General features: G+C 41.3%; 1 protein-coding gene across 4 annotated transcripts in view; it reads right to left on the bottom strand.

The window, feature by feature from the left end:
• ATP2B1 (ATPase plasma membrane Ca2+ transporting 1) overlaps positions 1 to 16,500 on the bottom strand; it is a 133,911-nt gene extending 117,411 nt beyond the window's left edge. For 3 of the 4 annotated variants that reach the window (XM_084876903.1, XM_084876900.1, XM_084876902.1), the window contains exon 1: positions 16,108 to 16,500. The gene's annotated coding sequence lies outside the window, so the exon portion shown is untranslated. Of the gene's footprint in view, positions 1 to 15,490; positions 15,920 to 16,107 lie in introns of those variants that run through there. The other variant, XM_084876901.1, reaches the window with a different exon arrangement.
• Positions 16,501 to 16,995: the final 495 nt, after the last annotated feature.

The raw sequence follows: 16,995 nt of genomic DNA, 5'->3' as shown, positions 1-16,995 counted from the left end.
ATTGTTCCTGTCTAGCTCAGTGATCACAGAAACAGTGTTTGAAGGAATATATTTATCCGAAACCTTAGGTTTTCCACTCAAATTCTGAGGATTAATGGAAGTCAGATACAATGTCAGAGAAAGTGTCTGCTAGGACACTTTCTTAAAACTTCTAAGTCTTATTTCATATACAATACAGAACCTTCACTCTTTTGGATTACCTCTTAACTTACATTTGCATTTAAAAGTTTATATGTTCAATTTTTGTAGAGTTGTCTCCTCTATAGAAAAGAAGATAAGTATATTAATCTGTAAAGAAGTATTTTAGAAAAGCTGTTTATCTATTCATTTTGAAGTAAAAGTAACTTGCATTTCTATAGGCCTTCTTAGTATTATATTCCACTTAGTAAAGTCTACCCTATCCTTAAAAAGCAAGGATGGTAGAACTGTGTCAGAAAGATTTAAATTTATGTAGCCTAGTTTTAACAAAATATTTCTCATCTTTAATAGTATCATTCAGCTAAAGTTAAAAAAAAAAAAAAAGATAAAAATACATAAAACATATTACAGTTTTTTAGGAGAGACAAAACAAGGGTTATGCTGGAGTCCAATGTAAGTAGATTCAAATTCAAGACTAGACACAAAATGCTCATTCAAGAGTTATTAAGAACCTCACAGATATAAGGCATTGTGCCAGGGGCAAGCGACTGAAAGATTAACAATCCCTGCTCTCAAAATGAACATCTCACGGAGATGTCACACACATAAACAATACCAAAATGTGAATTTTTAAAAGTGCTATGATAATTTGAGAAAGTAACTAGCAGAGACCTAGAAATGAGTGGCATGAACTATACATACAGCAGGAAAAGACAATCCCAAATACCTAACAAGCCTCACAGAAAGGAGGCTGGAATTAAGTTTTAGCAAAACGATATCAAACCACCCAATTCCTTAACCCAGTCATTTAAAAGGAAACAATCATAATTAAGATAAACATCTACAAATAAAGATGTTCACTAGAGGGTTATTTAACACAAGAAAAACTCAAAACCCAACATCCAACAATAAGGGAATGGTGATGGGATGGAATATTACATTCATTAAAATGATGTTGATGAAAAACATTTAATGACATAAGAAAATTATATAAAGCTTTTTTAATATAAAGCTTTCCCAAAGCACACATTTACACCCACATTACTTCAAGCATGGTACTAGGTGTACAAATTTTTTAAGAGATCAAAAATAAATCAAAATGTTAAAGCTGAGTAATTTTTCAGAGATAGGATTATGAATGATCTTGTTTCATTTTTATGTTCCATATTTTCCAAACATTAAAAATCAGTATTGTTACATTTTTTTGTTTTTATTTTTTTATATATTTAATTGATTTTAGACAGGAAGGGATAGAAATATCAATGATAAGAGAGAATCATTGACTGGCTGCCTCCTGCACGCCCCCTACTGGGGATCGAGCCCACAACCCAGGCAATGTGCCCTTGGCCAGAATAGAACCTGGGACACTTCAGTCTGCAGGCTGACACTACCCATTGAGCCAAACCAGCTAAGGCTGTTACATTTTTAATTGGAAAAAAGATTATGTAAGCACTGTATTTTAGGAGTTCCCTTTAAAATCATTAGTGACCTTTTCATATTTTTCAGTAGAGAATATCTCTCCCCCAAATTACACAGAACCCACTCATTTAAATAGACTATTTGTAAGTTGCTTAAAACAGTACTTAGCAGATAGAAAGTACCTGCACAGGTATTAATTTTAAATTTTCAGTAATTTTAAATATCTTTTACCTGAGTATCTAGTGTATTTTAGAGGTAGTCTATTTTTCATGGCACCCTGGCAAAAGAACATTTTTCCCCTTCTGCAATCTAACATCCTTTAAGAGATGATTGCTGTCTCCCTCTGAGACTCTGTTTCCTTCAGAGAAAGCAAGAGGAAGAAATTCAGTCAAGTACCAAGTTCCTCAAAGGGAAGACAGGAAATTAATAATGGGTCTGAAATTTTAAAATATGGTCAATTGTAAAGACACACCTACAAAAATGTACTCAACAGACTTATTAAGAGTCTCTCAAGTCAACATTTCATGGGATTAAACTCTTAACACTAAAAAGAATATACACTTATCCAGAGAAATGAAGAAATAATATACCAGACTCTTAGAAGAGAAAGAGGGCTATATGTAATTAGTTGGAAAACAATATCTTCATGTGTTTTTATGAGCTGCTTCGGATGTGTAGAGTGGTGGTTGTAGTAAGGAACATCTCAGGGGAAACTGAAAAAAAACCACAGATGGCAACCAACTGTTCCACATAAATAAAGGAATGATGAATTTGAACTTGCAAAGTGAAGGACAACTTAAGGAAGAAATCGAGGCTCTTAACTTGTCTGTTGATTGTCTTTGCTAAAGTAGTAGTTTTCAGTCAAGTCTACACTACCCACTTACACTTTTGTGAAAATGGTTTCTTTTATTCAAAGTAATACTGATTTCTGCAGAGACACAAAAACTGAGTGACAGGTGACATATCTGGGCTATCCACACGTATTCATTTTTGGTTTTGACAAACTTACACATGCGTTGTTTGTCTTTTTAAAATATTAGTTCTTTCAGTACCCCTACTTAACTTTTGCCTCAGAGGCAATAGGCAGGCACCTTTCCTTTTAGTACCTAACTGCATCTCTATAAATAATACAATGTTCCTGCTTGCTTTTTCAGTTTATTTTTATATATATACTAGAGGCCCGGTGCACAGAATTGGTGCACGGGGGAGGAGGGTGTCCCTCAGCCCAGCCTGCACCCTCTCCAATCTGGGATCCCTCTCACAATCTAGGACTGCTGGCTTCCAACAGCTCACCTGCCTGCCTTCCTGATTGTCCCTAACAGCTTCTGCCTACTAGCTTGATCACCCCCTAACCACTCCTCTGCCAGCCTGATACCTAACTGCTCCCCTGCCAGCCTATTTGCCCCTAACTGCCCTCCCCTGCAGGCCTGGTCCCCCCCCTCCCCAACTGCTCTCTCCTGCAGGCCTTGGTCCCTCCCAACTGCCCTTCCCTGTAGGCCTGGTCACCCCCAACTGCCCTCCCTTACAGACATGGTCCCTCTCAACTGCCCTCCCCCTGCTGGCCATCATGTGTCCACATGGGGGCAGCCATATTGTGTGTTGGAGTGATGGTCAATCTGCATATTACTCTTTCATTATATAGGATAGAGGCATGGTGCATGGGTGGGGGCCAGCTGGTTTGCCCTGAAGGATGTCCCGGATCAGGGTAGGGGTTCCCTTGGGGCATGGGGCGGCCTGGGCAAGGGGCCTCTGATGGTTTGCAGGCTGGCCATGCCCCCTGGCAACCCAAGCGGAGGCCTTGGTATCTGGGATTGATGTTCTATAATTGAAACTGTAGCCTGGAGCAGAGCCAAGCCTTCTGCTTGCTCCGTGTTGGCAGCCATTTCTGTTGGGATTTATATATCTTCTATAATTGAAACTTTGTAGCCCTAAGCAGAGGCCAAGGCAGGCCAGGGCAGGCAGAAAGCTTGGCTTCCTCCATCACCAGAGGAAACCCTAGCCTCCTGCTCGTTCCAGCTCCGTGGCTGCTGCCATTTCTGTTTAGATTTACGTATCTTCTATCATTGAAACTTTGTAGCCTTGAGTGGAGGCCTAGGCCGGCAAGGGCAGGCAGAAAGCTTGGCTTCCTCCATTGCCGGAGAAATCCAAGCCTCCCTTCTGCTCTCTGTTTCTATAGTCATCTTGGTTGGGTTTGTTTGCATATTCACTCCTGATTGGCTGGTGGGTGTGGCTTGTTGTGTAGTGGAGTGATGGTTAATTTGCATATTACTTTTGTATTAGATAGGATAGGTTATCCCCCCAAAATGTATACATACTTTAAATGATTATAAAGTCAGGGCTTATTAACATATATTTCATTTTCAAATGTTTAAAAATTCTAGAGATATTAATAATTTTTTTGTTGATACCAGTTTTCAAATTGATGACTGACTGTTCTGGTCCAGGCACTGCTGATAATGCAATGAAATCACAAGCAACATTTCGTTCAGTAGTTGTGTGCCCTCAATTCAACTGTTGCTTGTTCTGTACCATAGACTTTATCTTCTATATATCCCCATAATAAAGTCTAGTGGGTAAATTTCCTTTGTTCAAAGTTTAGTCTGGCTTCACCCATTATTTCAAATCAGTTAAATCTGAAAAGGAGTGAAAATTATGTGAGTTACCAGTTGTTAAAGTGTGTATATATGTTTTTGGGACACCTTGTACCCAGTTTTAAATACCATTCTTCCTCCCACCCTCAGTACAAACACAAATGTTCCCCAAAGAACAGCTATGTAGAGTATATAAAGAAAGTACAACTCAATAATAAGACAAACACAACCTAGTTAAAAACGGATAGAATACCTGAACAGACACTATACGTTACTGAAACCAAAAATGTCCATTAACTGATAAATGAATAAACAAATTGTGGTATATCTATACAATGAAATCCTATCACCAATAACAAAGATTGAACATGTTACATATATGTAACATGGATAAATTTCAAATAATTATGTTGAATCAATTTCAGACCAAAAAACGAACACATACAATTCCAAGTACATAAAACTCTAGAAAACTCAAATGAACCTATAATCACAGAAGCAGATTAGTGGTTCCCTGAGGAAAGAGCAAGGTGAGAGAGGGGAAGAGGGGAAGATTTTAGGGGGATGGATGTGCTCATTAATTTGATTGTGGTGGCAGTTTCACCGCAGTATACATACATCAAAACTCAGGTTTTTCTCTTTAAATATGTGCAGCTTACTGTATCTCAGTTATACCTTAATAAGGCTATAAATACATAATTCTTCTTAAGAGTTCTGGATTCACATGTAGGGCTTTCTGACTATGGAGTTCATGTAGGGTGACTGGCAAGACATTTTCTTCTTTTTTAAATATGATTTATTGAGCTCAGTCGGTAGAGCATGAGACTCTTAAATATGATTTATTGGGGTTACATTGGTTAATAAAATTACATAGGTTTCACGTACACAATTCTACAGTACATCATTAGTATATTGTCTTATGTGTTCATCCAAAATCTAGGCTCCCCTTCTTTTATCATTTATCCCGTTTATGTTCTTCTAATCTACCCTCCTCCCCCTGCCACCTTTTTTCCCCTCTGCCAATCACCATACTGTTGTCTGTGTCTACAAGATTTCTGTTTGTTTGATATTTTACTTAATCCTTTCACCTATTTCACCCAGCTCTCCCTTCTCCCATCTAACAGCTGTCAGTCTGTTCCCTGTACCTATGAGTCTTGTTTCTATTTTATTTGTTTTTTCATGATTGCATATATAAGTGAAACCTAAAGATATTTGTCTTTCTCTCACTGGCTTATTTCACTTAGCATAATACCCTCTAGGTCCTTCCATGCAGTCCCCAAAGGTAAGATTTTCTTTTTTATGGCTGAGGAGTATTTCATTGTATAAATGTACCACAGCTTTTTATCCACTTATCTACTAATGAGAACTAAAACTGTGCTACTGTAACTATGCTGCTACAAACACAGGGGTCTATATGACATTTTCCTTACACAACCCCCTCACACAAGCACAGAGCCAATGTCAGACTCTCTAGCTCCTTTCCCTCAATATGGTCAGAGTCCTCAGAGAAGACAAACTCTGGTCAACATTCTGAAAGTTCAGGAAGAGAAGAAGGCTAAGAACCTTAACATAAATATGTAAACTCCACTTCCTCTCACTGGAGGATACTTTTTGGCAAGGAGCTGAGTTAAGTGCTATATCTTTAATTGGAAATCTTATAACTTTATTGAAAAGCTAAATTACCTTCATAGCAAACTACAAGATGAAACATCAAGCGATAACAAGATAGTTAAAAGAAAATATTGGAAGGTAAAACCTAAAAGAATTGAATGGTTGAAAATTTGGGATGGGGGTAGGGTGAAGAAGACCTACTATGTCCATACAATTTTTTTTTAAGACATCCTTCTAAGAAAGAATATTAATAAAACTCCCTGACTTTATATGTTATACTTTGGGGGGGCAGTAACAAAAAAACCAAGTGATTTGTCCAAGGTCATTTGGCCTTTTAAAGGTGAGGATTAAATTCAAATTTAAATCTGGAGAGAATTTAAGATTAAAAACAAAAATACAGAATAGAAACCAAAATCAGAAGTTTTAGGTCCAGTGGCACAAAGAATACCATACAAATACATATGCTCTGAGAAAGGTTGGCATTCCTAGCTAAAGGAATGCTGTGGCAAGAGAATCAGGTAAGTTCCAATGTTCAATTTTGTATGTAAGAAAAGGGAGTGTAAGGTCGAAGGTAGGTGAATTTAAACCTTATCGTAAATCCATTATACTTGCATTGAATGAATGACTGCTGTTTGTTTTTCTGATACCAGACATCAGAGGGTTTGATGCTAGAGGATCTCCTTTTCCTGATGCGTCATCACCTTCCCACTTCACAGACTCGAGTTCCTTGTTTTCAGCCCGCTTCCTATTAGCACTGGTGCCCTTTAACTCAGTTCTCCACCACAGTATTAGTTGTCAGGAGTGTCCAAAGTAAGTGTCTGAAGTTTGTGAGTCAGCATAAAGCATCACTCATTTGATTTGCGGCATGGGCATAAGCAGAGAAGAGGAGGACAGAATTATAGCAAAGGAACTGAAAACCTCGCATAGCTCTAGGTATCAGCAAGGTAGGACAGAGTATATGCTAATATCATCCTCATGTATGCCAATAAGAAAATGTAAAAATTCAATATTCAATAGGAAAAGATGTAAAAATTCAATTCAATAGGAAAAGACCGATCCTAACCCATTTCACTTTAGCTGATTCCACTGAATTCTGCCTTCACAGATTTCTTTTTATTTTTTTCATTACCCAAAACACTGCACATCCCTCTTTTGATCAACAACTTTATTGTAATTATTACTTCAATGTTAAAGAAAGAGTAGGTCTTAGAATCCCATCTATAACACCCAACCAACAATTAAGTCTATAAAACTTAAAAGGATCAGAAGAACATTCAACAGGAGTGCACCTATACAGTTTCAGCTGTGCTCTTTCTGGAGAGCAATCTTTTCAAGCATTTTTTTTTTTTTTACAATAATGGCTTACATATTAAATACCAGTATATATAAACATTAATCACTTATATGTTTAAAATTACATATGCACATTCAATAAGAAGTGATAAAATCTTAAAAAAAAAAAAAAAAAAAAAGAGAGAGAGAGAGAGAAAGAAATGATAAAAGTCTAGTATAGATTTTCCTTTCTGGACCTAAGGAAGGCAGTTAGAAAAACAAAACAAAACATATCATTATGATTTAAACTTTAGTGGAGACCACATACCTACACTTCTTACTGACGCCTATAGTGATTCTGCACCAGGTCACAAGCTAACAGTTAATCCTCAGTTCATGGAAAAGATCTCTCAGAAAAAATTTTTAACCTGCAGCAAACAGAGATTTAAAAACTGAGCCCCATGATATTCTGATCAATGAAAAGCAATTACAAGAATGTCATATTTTAAATTTTAAACCGCAGTTTATGATTCAAATTATGGCATTTTACGTACTGCAACATGCTAATTGATCACATATCCAACAAACACATTTTTAGAACATCAATCCAGATGAAAGGAAAAGAGGTCACATGCCCAGTGAATAGTGAAAGTGGACATTGTAAGATATAAACTTTAACTATTATAATGCATATAATCAGAATAAATTCTAAAGCAGACAAATTAGTGACTGCATTGGAATTCAGAAATGGAAAAGATTTCCTATACAGAAGCTAAATTCTATTATCCTAACGACATTCTATGAAATGTAGCTGTTCTCCAGAAGTAAAACAGGTTGCCCTATGAATCCATCTGAGCAAAGTTAAAATTTCAAAGGTAAGAAGGCTTTAGAAAATCTCCAAGAAAAATTCCTTAACCTCATCTGCTTTACCTTAACAAATGCCTAAGTCCTAAAACAATATGGCAAAAAATACCGATTCAACATACTGACCAAAACAAAAGGATATATAATGGATGGGAAGTGTATGGTCCAGATTATAAATGTAGAAAACTTCAGTTTAAAAAAAAAAAATTTACCAGTAATGACAGAAAGGTATACTAATGCTGACTTTTGAAGGATGGGAACATTTATCAGGTGACAGGAAGAACCCACATAAAGTCACAGCAAAGGGAATGAGCAGGATTGTAGGTAGGACACTGCCAGACTATGTGAGTGTCATGTAAGTGAGCAGTCAGCAGTACCACAGTACTGCAACACTGCTCTCAATTCCCAGGAAACTTGATTCATCCTGTGTTCTATGTGAGTAGTACCCCATGAAGGTATACAAAGTGATGATCCTGGTTAGGTAATATAGAAAAACATCAGGTGAGATGCTCAACTCAAAGAGATTCTGTGAAACTGGGGAGCAAAACACAAAATAGATTTAGGTAGATTCAGTCCATATTAGCGTATCAAAGGATGGGTGAAGTCCCAAATAAGAAAACTGCATAAACCAGCCAATCTTGGATTTTGGTTTTGCTCCCTCTCCCCACGAAACCTCTATTAATATTTTTTAGAACCAGTATTCTAAAAAACACTTTAGAAAACACTGAGCTATTTTATAAAAAGCCTCCAGAGTCAAGTTGCATGTTGATAAAGAGAAAAATGAGGAACCACTGAAAGTTTTAGTGGAGAAATGACAGCAGAAAAGCTACAACAAAAAAATAAATTCTGACACAAATATGAAAGGTAGAGAGACTAAAGCGAAGATTGTTTGAAATTCTTGAGAGAAAACTCACTGAATTAATAAAATGAACAATAAATCTACATTGTTAATAATCAATTGTTTAAAAAACATCTTTTAAACAATCAAATCCTTTTTAAGATTTACTTTAAAGAAAAAAATAACTTTTACTCCTAAATGTATCTTTATAGTAGTTATACCAGTTCACAGTTAAACAGTAAAATTTCAGATTTCACAGTGTAAGCAAGCACTGGTCCATTCAAAACTATCCTTATTCCTTCCCCCAGAGGCCCAGGTGACAGTAATATAACACAAAGCAGGTATCCAACATTTTGAGAAACCATATTGTCTGGAATTATCTTACATAGAAATACCAAATAATATTCTTAATAAAGAGGTAACTAAAAACATTGCATACTGTTTGAAATAGGTGATACACTCCTAGAAAAACCTTAATTAAAAAAAGAGTTTAAAAGAACTTGGTGAAAACTTTATCCATAGTTTATCTGGATTCCACTGGCAAAAAACTTTATTATTTTAAATTCCTACAATCATCTTTAATTATAACCCATGATTCCTAAATATATCCTAAGGCATAGCCAACAAACCTTTGAAATTAATTTCATTACAATATGTATTTTAAATATAGATACAACTATTTACTGTATTGTTATAAATGAAGCAAAAGCAACTACATTTTAAAACTGGTCTTAAATAGAAAGTAATTCATATGTGCATATACTAGTAGATAAAGCAGTTCAAAAAGTAGATCAGTTTATAACAAATGGACCTTACAATAGATTGCTGAACTATAATCTTAAATTTACCATTTAAGTGAAATAGCAGTAACTTCTGTTTTAATACACAGAATGTTAAATTATCAGTTAGTCTTACATCATTAATAGTCTTTAAAGATAAGTAGGTACTAAGCTGCTGTTTTTGAAGGAACAGCTCCTTTTTAACTGAAACTAATAAGAATCACTACTTATTCACCAATTTATGTCCTTTTAGTTTGAAGGAAGCCAATGTCTTTTCTGCTAACAAAAATAAGAGCTAAACTAGGAGCATAAATACACATAAGTACTATCTTGACACAGCATGCATTATTTTTGCAAAAATAAGCCCCCATTCAAGTCACTTAAAAATGGCAGAGACTGGGGCATGAAAACAACAACAAAAATTTCTGTCTAGGAGTTTACAGTGCTTAATAAGTAACTTAATATATTGTACAATCACAGGTGGACCTTCTGAAAGAAGACAATGCATACCAATAATGAAAATATTTTCAATTTATCAATTTTACAATTGTCACAAAACCACCAAATCCATAAATCAAACCTGGCTATAATAGTCAAAACTTTGAAAACACTGATTCTGCTACGTTCAAAGTAAAAAACAAAACAAAAAACAATGATGTCCTGCTAATTTATAAAAACATTTCTACTACGTAAGTTCAACTTAGTTATAAATTCAACATCGATGTTTTTCAAAATGCAAACTACTAGGCCCCACCCAAATATGCTGAATCAGAATTGCAGAAGCAACGCAGGGAATCTGCACGTTCAGTAACTCCCCCAGGTGATATTCCTGCACACTGATATTGGAGAGCCACTGCCTTCCCTGTTAGACTTATAATAAGGTTTTAAATTTCAAGAACTAAAATCTCCTGGCTTAAGAGCCTTTTAAACTAAATTTCATTCATAGATTAATATTTCAAAAAGATTTAGGTAATAAACATGTTTTGGGGGGAAAAAACAACAACAAGGACACAAAAAACTTATCGCAGGAATTAAAAGAAAAAACTTATAGACCATTTTATTTTTGACTCAAGATTTAAGACACACCTAAATAATTTTATAGACCAACGGGTGTTTGAAAACAGAACTGCTATCTTAAAAATAATCCAATCCACAACATTAAAAGCACAGTATTTCAAATATGTTCATATTTATTTACTCAGATGTTAAGTAAATCAGGGCATGAACTGTTTACATTATACCAAATACAAGCAATGATTAAACTTATAAAGCTAAACCTAAACAAACCTGTTTATATTCCACTGCAAAATTTACTCTGGTCAGAAACTGATTTTTCATACATTCATATAACTTTACCCAACTTACATAAACATGTATAATGGAAAGAGCAATGGAGCAAAAACCAGAAGCCACCTAAAGTAGCTCCGGGTAATCTGGAGATTAGCTATATGACCTTAGGACCTAGACAAGTCATTTTACCTTCCAGAGCAGCGGCAGGGCTGGGGGCAGGGTGGTTCAACTGATTACTCATCTCAGGATCATATGTTGTGAGAATCAAATAAGATACTATGTAAATACATTCTTAAACATTGTAAAGCAATTTATAAACCAAAGGCATTATCAAGAGAGCAAAATTTGAGAGGCACAGTCTTAGATGCCTGCTATAAAATAGAGCATTATGGAAACAATGAAAAACATAAAAACTAACCCTTCAGATTCAGTTAGATATAGAATACTATTTGTTATATTCTGTAAACTATAAATATAAGAAATATTTATAGTTTATAAATCAATTCAGTTACCTGTCCTATGTTCCCATTTCTAACATCTATTGTTTAAAGATATAAATGATATTAGATAAACCTGTGTTCGGCAAACGGCAAACAGCTTGGGAGCCACATGCGGCTCTTTGGCCCCTTGATTGTGGCTCTCCACAAAATACCACGGCCATTTCTATTTTGAAGAAATGGCGTTAGAAGAAGTTTAAGTTTAAAAAATTTGGCTCTCAAAAGAAATTTCAATCGTTGTACTATTGATATTTGGCTCTGCTGACTAAGGAGTTTGCCGACCACTGAGATAGACCATGAATTGATAATTGTCATAATTGGTGTTTTCATTCTCTCTCTCTACTCCCATATATTTGACAATTTTCATAATAAATTTTAACAAGGTAATGTATGTTTGTTTACAAAACACCTGAAAAGCTAAAAAATATCTCATTAAGTTATTTATTTTTTTAAATTATTCCCAAGATTATTTTATCATTTTCTTTCAATGTTATCTCAGATTTCTATAAATTCCAAGGTAAGCTGCACTCAGTACCCTTCTATATATCATGACACCTACCTACTAGAAAATAATTACTCTTTTTCAACTAGGTGAGTAAATATTCTTAACCAAACTGCAAAAATATAATTCTTAAGTTTCCGCTTCCTGATCTTTATTCCTTTTTTCTTTGTGGATTTTTTCTTTTGCTCATTCTTTTACAAAATTCCAAAATTAAAAAGTGAAAATAACCAGTTTCAACTGCATGTATGTGTAAAAATATAACAGGAAATAAAAGAGCAAATAACTCCTGTTTTTCTACTAGTAGTATTGAAAAAGACCAGTGTTAGTTGTAATTAGCCATTCCTCTTAAATCCTGTGGAACTATACAACTCAATTTATATGGTAAGAGTCTGTTTCATCCAAAATGAAGTTAACATGTCTGTAAAAAAAAAATGATATCCCCAAATAAAGGATTTTATCAAAGTGTGCATAATAATGTGCACATATCAAACTAATAGCTCAAATACTGTCCTTTAACCTGGGGCCATATCCTGCAGATTGAAAAAGCATAAACCACCTTTCACCTCAAGCAGATTTGTTTAGCTTTAACTTAATAAAATTTATCTATAGCTAAATAGCTCATGTTTTATTATAGTTTGTGAAGGAATCATTAAGTGTAGAAACTTAAATGCAGATAGGACAATAATAGCTTGCGGTTTATAATTAAAACTGTATTTGGGAATATCCACACATTAATTTATTCATTACTTGAGAGCTAATAAATCTGTTTCTTCTGTGCCTAAAGAGATAGTATACCTTAATTATTTTTACTTGGGAGGGAGGGGGACCGAGCAAGTGGGCAGGGAAGGAAACTCATCAGTTCAACTGTCACTATACATTTGGTTTCTAAGCATTAAAAACTCCATTTTCTTTTATACATAATATAGGAGAAGATACATAGAAACCACTTGTTCCAACATGGTCTTTAATAACTTTGCATATTAGTCCTGCTGCAAGTCCTTATCTGTATTATTTAAAAACAAGTAATTGTTGCCGGGACCGGCTTGGCTCAATGGATAGAGCGTCGGCTTGGGGACTGAAGGGTCCCGGGTTCGATTCCGGTCAAGGGCATGTACCTTGGTTGAGGGCATATCCCCAGTGGGGGGTGTGCAGGAGGCAGCTGATTGATGACTCTCTCTCATCAATGTTTCTAACTCTCTATCTCTCTCCCTTCCTCTCTGTACAAAATCAATAAAATATATTTAAAAAAAAACAACAACAAAAAAAAAAACTCCAAGTAATTGTAAAACTCAAGTAAAACCAGGAAAAGCAAACTGTTGGAGGATAAATAACAAAAAGAATTACTAAACCTTATTCAAGCAAGGTTAATAATTGCACATGTTTACTTTAGAATGTTAATAGCACACAAGCTAAAACATAAATAAATAAATAAATAATGGTAAGACCACTATGATGCTGGTAGGTACCCTTATTTGGTGTCCATGCTAGGTGCCACTTACAATGCAGTCATTACTTTCCTTATTTCTTTTTCTAAGTGTCTAGATATCACTGCCCCTGTTATTTTTATCATAAGCATAAATCAAGTTTCTCACCTCATCTCAGAATCCTACATTTAACCTCAAGCATCAATTTAAAAACCATGATTTTTCCATATAGTTGCAGAAATCCCCCTAAAAGAGTCAAGAATTACAGGAAAATAAGACAAAACCATCATATACATCTAAATGAGGATGCCAGTAATGACAGATGCAATAAAAATCAAGAAGGCGTACTCTGAATTTTCACCATTTTAATAAAACAAAATCATGAAATTTTAAATTAAAGGTGGCGCTCTGTCCTCAACTCACCCGATTGTGACTCACTTTTGCAGACTATATGGTAGGCAATAACACTTCTTCAAAGATCTTAGCAGTTACACCCAAGCCAAAATCAGGACAGAGATTCACCCTTAATTACAGCAATTTAACTGTCTCACCCAAAGCAAGGTAGAAGCTAAAAACATCCCCCTGAAATCATGGCTAAATAAGCCCATTTCATATACTAGCTTTCAAAGGCTCCTCTAAAGAAAATGTTTCTATTTACTTCAAATTTGAACTCATCAGGTGGAAAAAGGGAAAGAAAAAAAAAAAAAAAAGATGGGGAGGAGGAGGACCCAGCAGCAGAAAGGCCAAATACAAAAGAGATTCCCCTCCAATCCCACTAATTCCCCCAATCCGTCTCTGCCACTCACTCGCAAGGATAAAGAGCCTGGGGAAGACTAGCAGCAGGGCAAGCGGTGAAGGCCCTCCATTCACTCCTGCGGGCCCCCATCCAAAGGGTTACACACCCTCTGTTCAAGGAGAGCCTCATACAAAGCAGATCCTTACAAGTACTTTCTTATTATAAAACACGCCCACGCCGCACAAGAGCGTTATTTTAAAGTAAGGCTGTCCTCAGGTGGAGGAGGTTAAACACAACAAAGGCTTCCATGTTGAAAGGCAGACAGCCCAGACTCAACCATATACCTACACACACGTATGAAAAGAAAAAAAAAAAATCCATAAGTAATTTATCATGAACAGCAATCGATACCAACAGGAGCCATTAGATTATTAATAAACCCAGAAAAGTGGAATGCATAGCAGCTCAAGTGGCTGGCTGGCTGCTGCGATCTCACCCCAGGGAAAGGTAAAAAAATAAAATAAAATAAAAATACGCCTGCGGAGGAGGCTCCAGCCCTCCGCAGACTCAGAGACCCCTCCAGCCCACCTGAGCACCCCCTGCCCTGGACGTCCAGCCGGCTGCCCCGCACAGGAGGCGAGCCCCGCAGAAAACTGGTGAATGAAATGCGCACCGAGACCCGCCTGGCTGGTGACCGAAGCGCGGAACCAGGGGTCGCTAACCAGCTGAGCCACAGGCTTCTCCTGCAAGATGTAACCCGGGGAGCACATCCCAGCCCCGCACCTGGAGCCCCGTTCCTTCTCACTTACCCTTTCCAAAAAGGGGTGCAGGATGCAGGGTGCCCCCCCCCCCAACACCCTAAACTAAATCGAAAAAATGCGAATCGGAAGCAGCCGGGCACATCCTGGGGAGGGAGGCTGGGGAAGACAGGAGACGACGAGGGAAAGGCGAGACGAGAGGGCTCTCCAAGTCCCCGGGAAACGCCGTCGTGTGATAAGAATCAGTCAACCAGCCCCACACAGGGGCTGGCGAGGGGTCCCCGTCGGAGACCCGGGGGGGTGGGGGGCGCAGAAGCCGGGGATTAAAGGGGTGACCCTCTCGGGGCGCGGGGAGAGCGCGCCGGGCACAGCTGCCCTGAAGGTCACCACGCGCCGGGCGGGGGCGGCGGGCGGCGGGATGAGCACGGCTGAGCCGCGGCGGCTCGGAGGGGAGCGGGGCGGCGGGTGTCCACGCCGAGCCCCGCCGGGCCGCTCCCCCGGGCCCGGGCGGGGACTCCCGGCCGAACCGCGCTCGGGCGCACCCCGGGCACCCGCTCACCTTTCCGATCGCGCGTGCGGGCGCGGCAGAACGCAACCTGCAAGAGGCCCCCCGAACGCCCCCGCCAACTTCTCCCGGACCTGCAGAAGCCGCGCTGGGGTGCGGGGCACCCAACTGTCAGGACCTCCCGACCCCCGAGTTCCGCCCAGCCTTCCCGCAGGTGACCTGCCCCATCGCCCCGGCCGCGCGGGCGGAAGGCGGCCGCCACTCACCTCGCCCGGCAGCAGGAACCATTTTCCAAAGGAGACAAGGAGGGGGGGGGGGGGGGGAGATGCAGGGGGTCGGGGCTGGGTGAGGGACAGCGGGGAGCGCGGAGGACCGGGGCTCGGTCCCCGGCGGGTCCGCAGCCCGCTCGCAGGGCTCAGCGCGCCGCGCGGAGGTGAGGGTGCACCTCGGGGAGGAGGCTGCGGAGTGGAGAGGCTCGGCGTCCACCAGCCGGGGCTCCCTACTCACGCTGCACAGAGAGGAGGCGGCGGAGCAGGAGGCGGCACCCGGCTCGGCCCCCGCCCAGAGCCCGGCAGCCGCCGAGTGGCCGCCCGGGTCCCCGCAGGACCCGCCTCCCGGGCTCCGCAAAGCCGCACACAGGGCGCGCCGCGCTCCGCACGGGCAGCCCCGCCAGCCTCACGCCGCCGCCATCCGCAAAGGCAGCGGCGGGCGGGGTGCAGACCCCTCGGGGAGCACCGCAGCCCTGCCCGCTAGGGGCGGGGCCCGCGGCCACTCGGCGGACGGCCGAGCACGAGGGGGGCTGCTCGCAGCGTAGGGCTGGAGCCCCGTTTGCACCGGGTGGCCCGCCAGATCGAGGGAGAGGGCAGGGGGAGAGAACTCTCACCCGTTCCGGTCTGGTGCTCCCTTCTCTTCACACCCACACGCCTCCCGCTCCACGCCGGCGGCGCAGCTGCTCCCGCTGCCACTGCTGCCGCCGCCGCCGCCGCCGCTGCCGCCTCGGCTGGGCGCGGTCACGTGACGCGGCCCGCGGGGAGCCTGGGGGCGGGCGGGCGCGCGCGCACGCGGTGGGAGCCCGGCGGGGACCGGGACTGGGAGCCCGGCGGCGCGGTGGGGGCGTTTAAGGGGAGGACCTAGCGAGCGCGCCCCCAGCCGGCGAGCGAGCGCGCGCCCGGCGGGGAGACCTTGCCGCGCGGCCCGGAAAGGGTGCTGCTGGAGTGCGGGGCGGGGGGCCCACGCCTCCGCCCGGCCCTCCCTCGCTTCCTTCCCAAAGCGCCCCGACCCGCCGCTGCCCCCGCCCCCTGTCTCAAGCGCCTTTCCTCCTGCCGCCGCCTGCGATTGGCCGCGCGGCTCTGACGTCCGTGTTTCCATGACGTAGCGCGCGGGGGGTGCGGCGAGGGCGGAGGGGGCGGCCGGGGTGCGCGGGGCGGCGGCGACGTCAGTCCCAGCTGCTGGGCCGGCGGCGTGGGGCCGGGTCCTCCCGCGGCCGCGGAGGCTGGAGAGCGCCGACCGCCGCGGGCGACCGCGGGCGTTTCCACCTGGGGCCCCGCCCGAGCCGGCCTTGGCCCCGCGCCCCTCCGGAGCCCGGGCGCGGGGCCGCGGGCGTGGGAGGGCGAGCGCTCCAGGCCCGGCAGGTTCGGGCTGACCGTGTTTGTCCGCGGGTTTGAGAGGCTCCTCGCCGCTTCTCTTCACTCCCTACCGGACTCGTTGTCCTGTCTCGGGCCGTGACGCACACACCGGACAACACCCCAAGTGCCTCCCAAGGCGTTTCCTT

The sequence above is a fragment of the Pipistrellus hanaki genome, assembly GCF_964339955.1.
Source record: "Pipistrellus hanaki genome assembly, chromosome: 3".
In the NCBI taxonomy this organism is placed as follows: Eukaryota; Metazoa; Chordata; class Mammalia; order Chiroptera; family Vespertilionidae; genus Pipistrellus; species Pipistrellus hanaki.
Note: the sequence above shows the minus strand (reverse complement) of the source record. Positions and strands in the feature narration are given on the sequence as shown.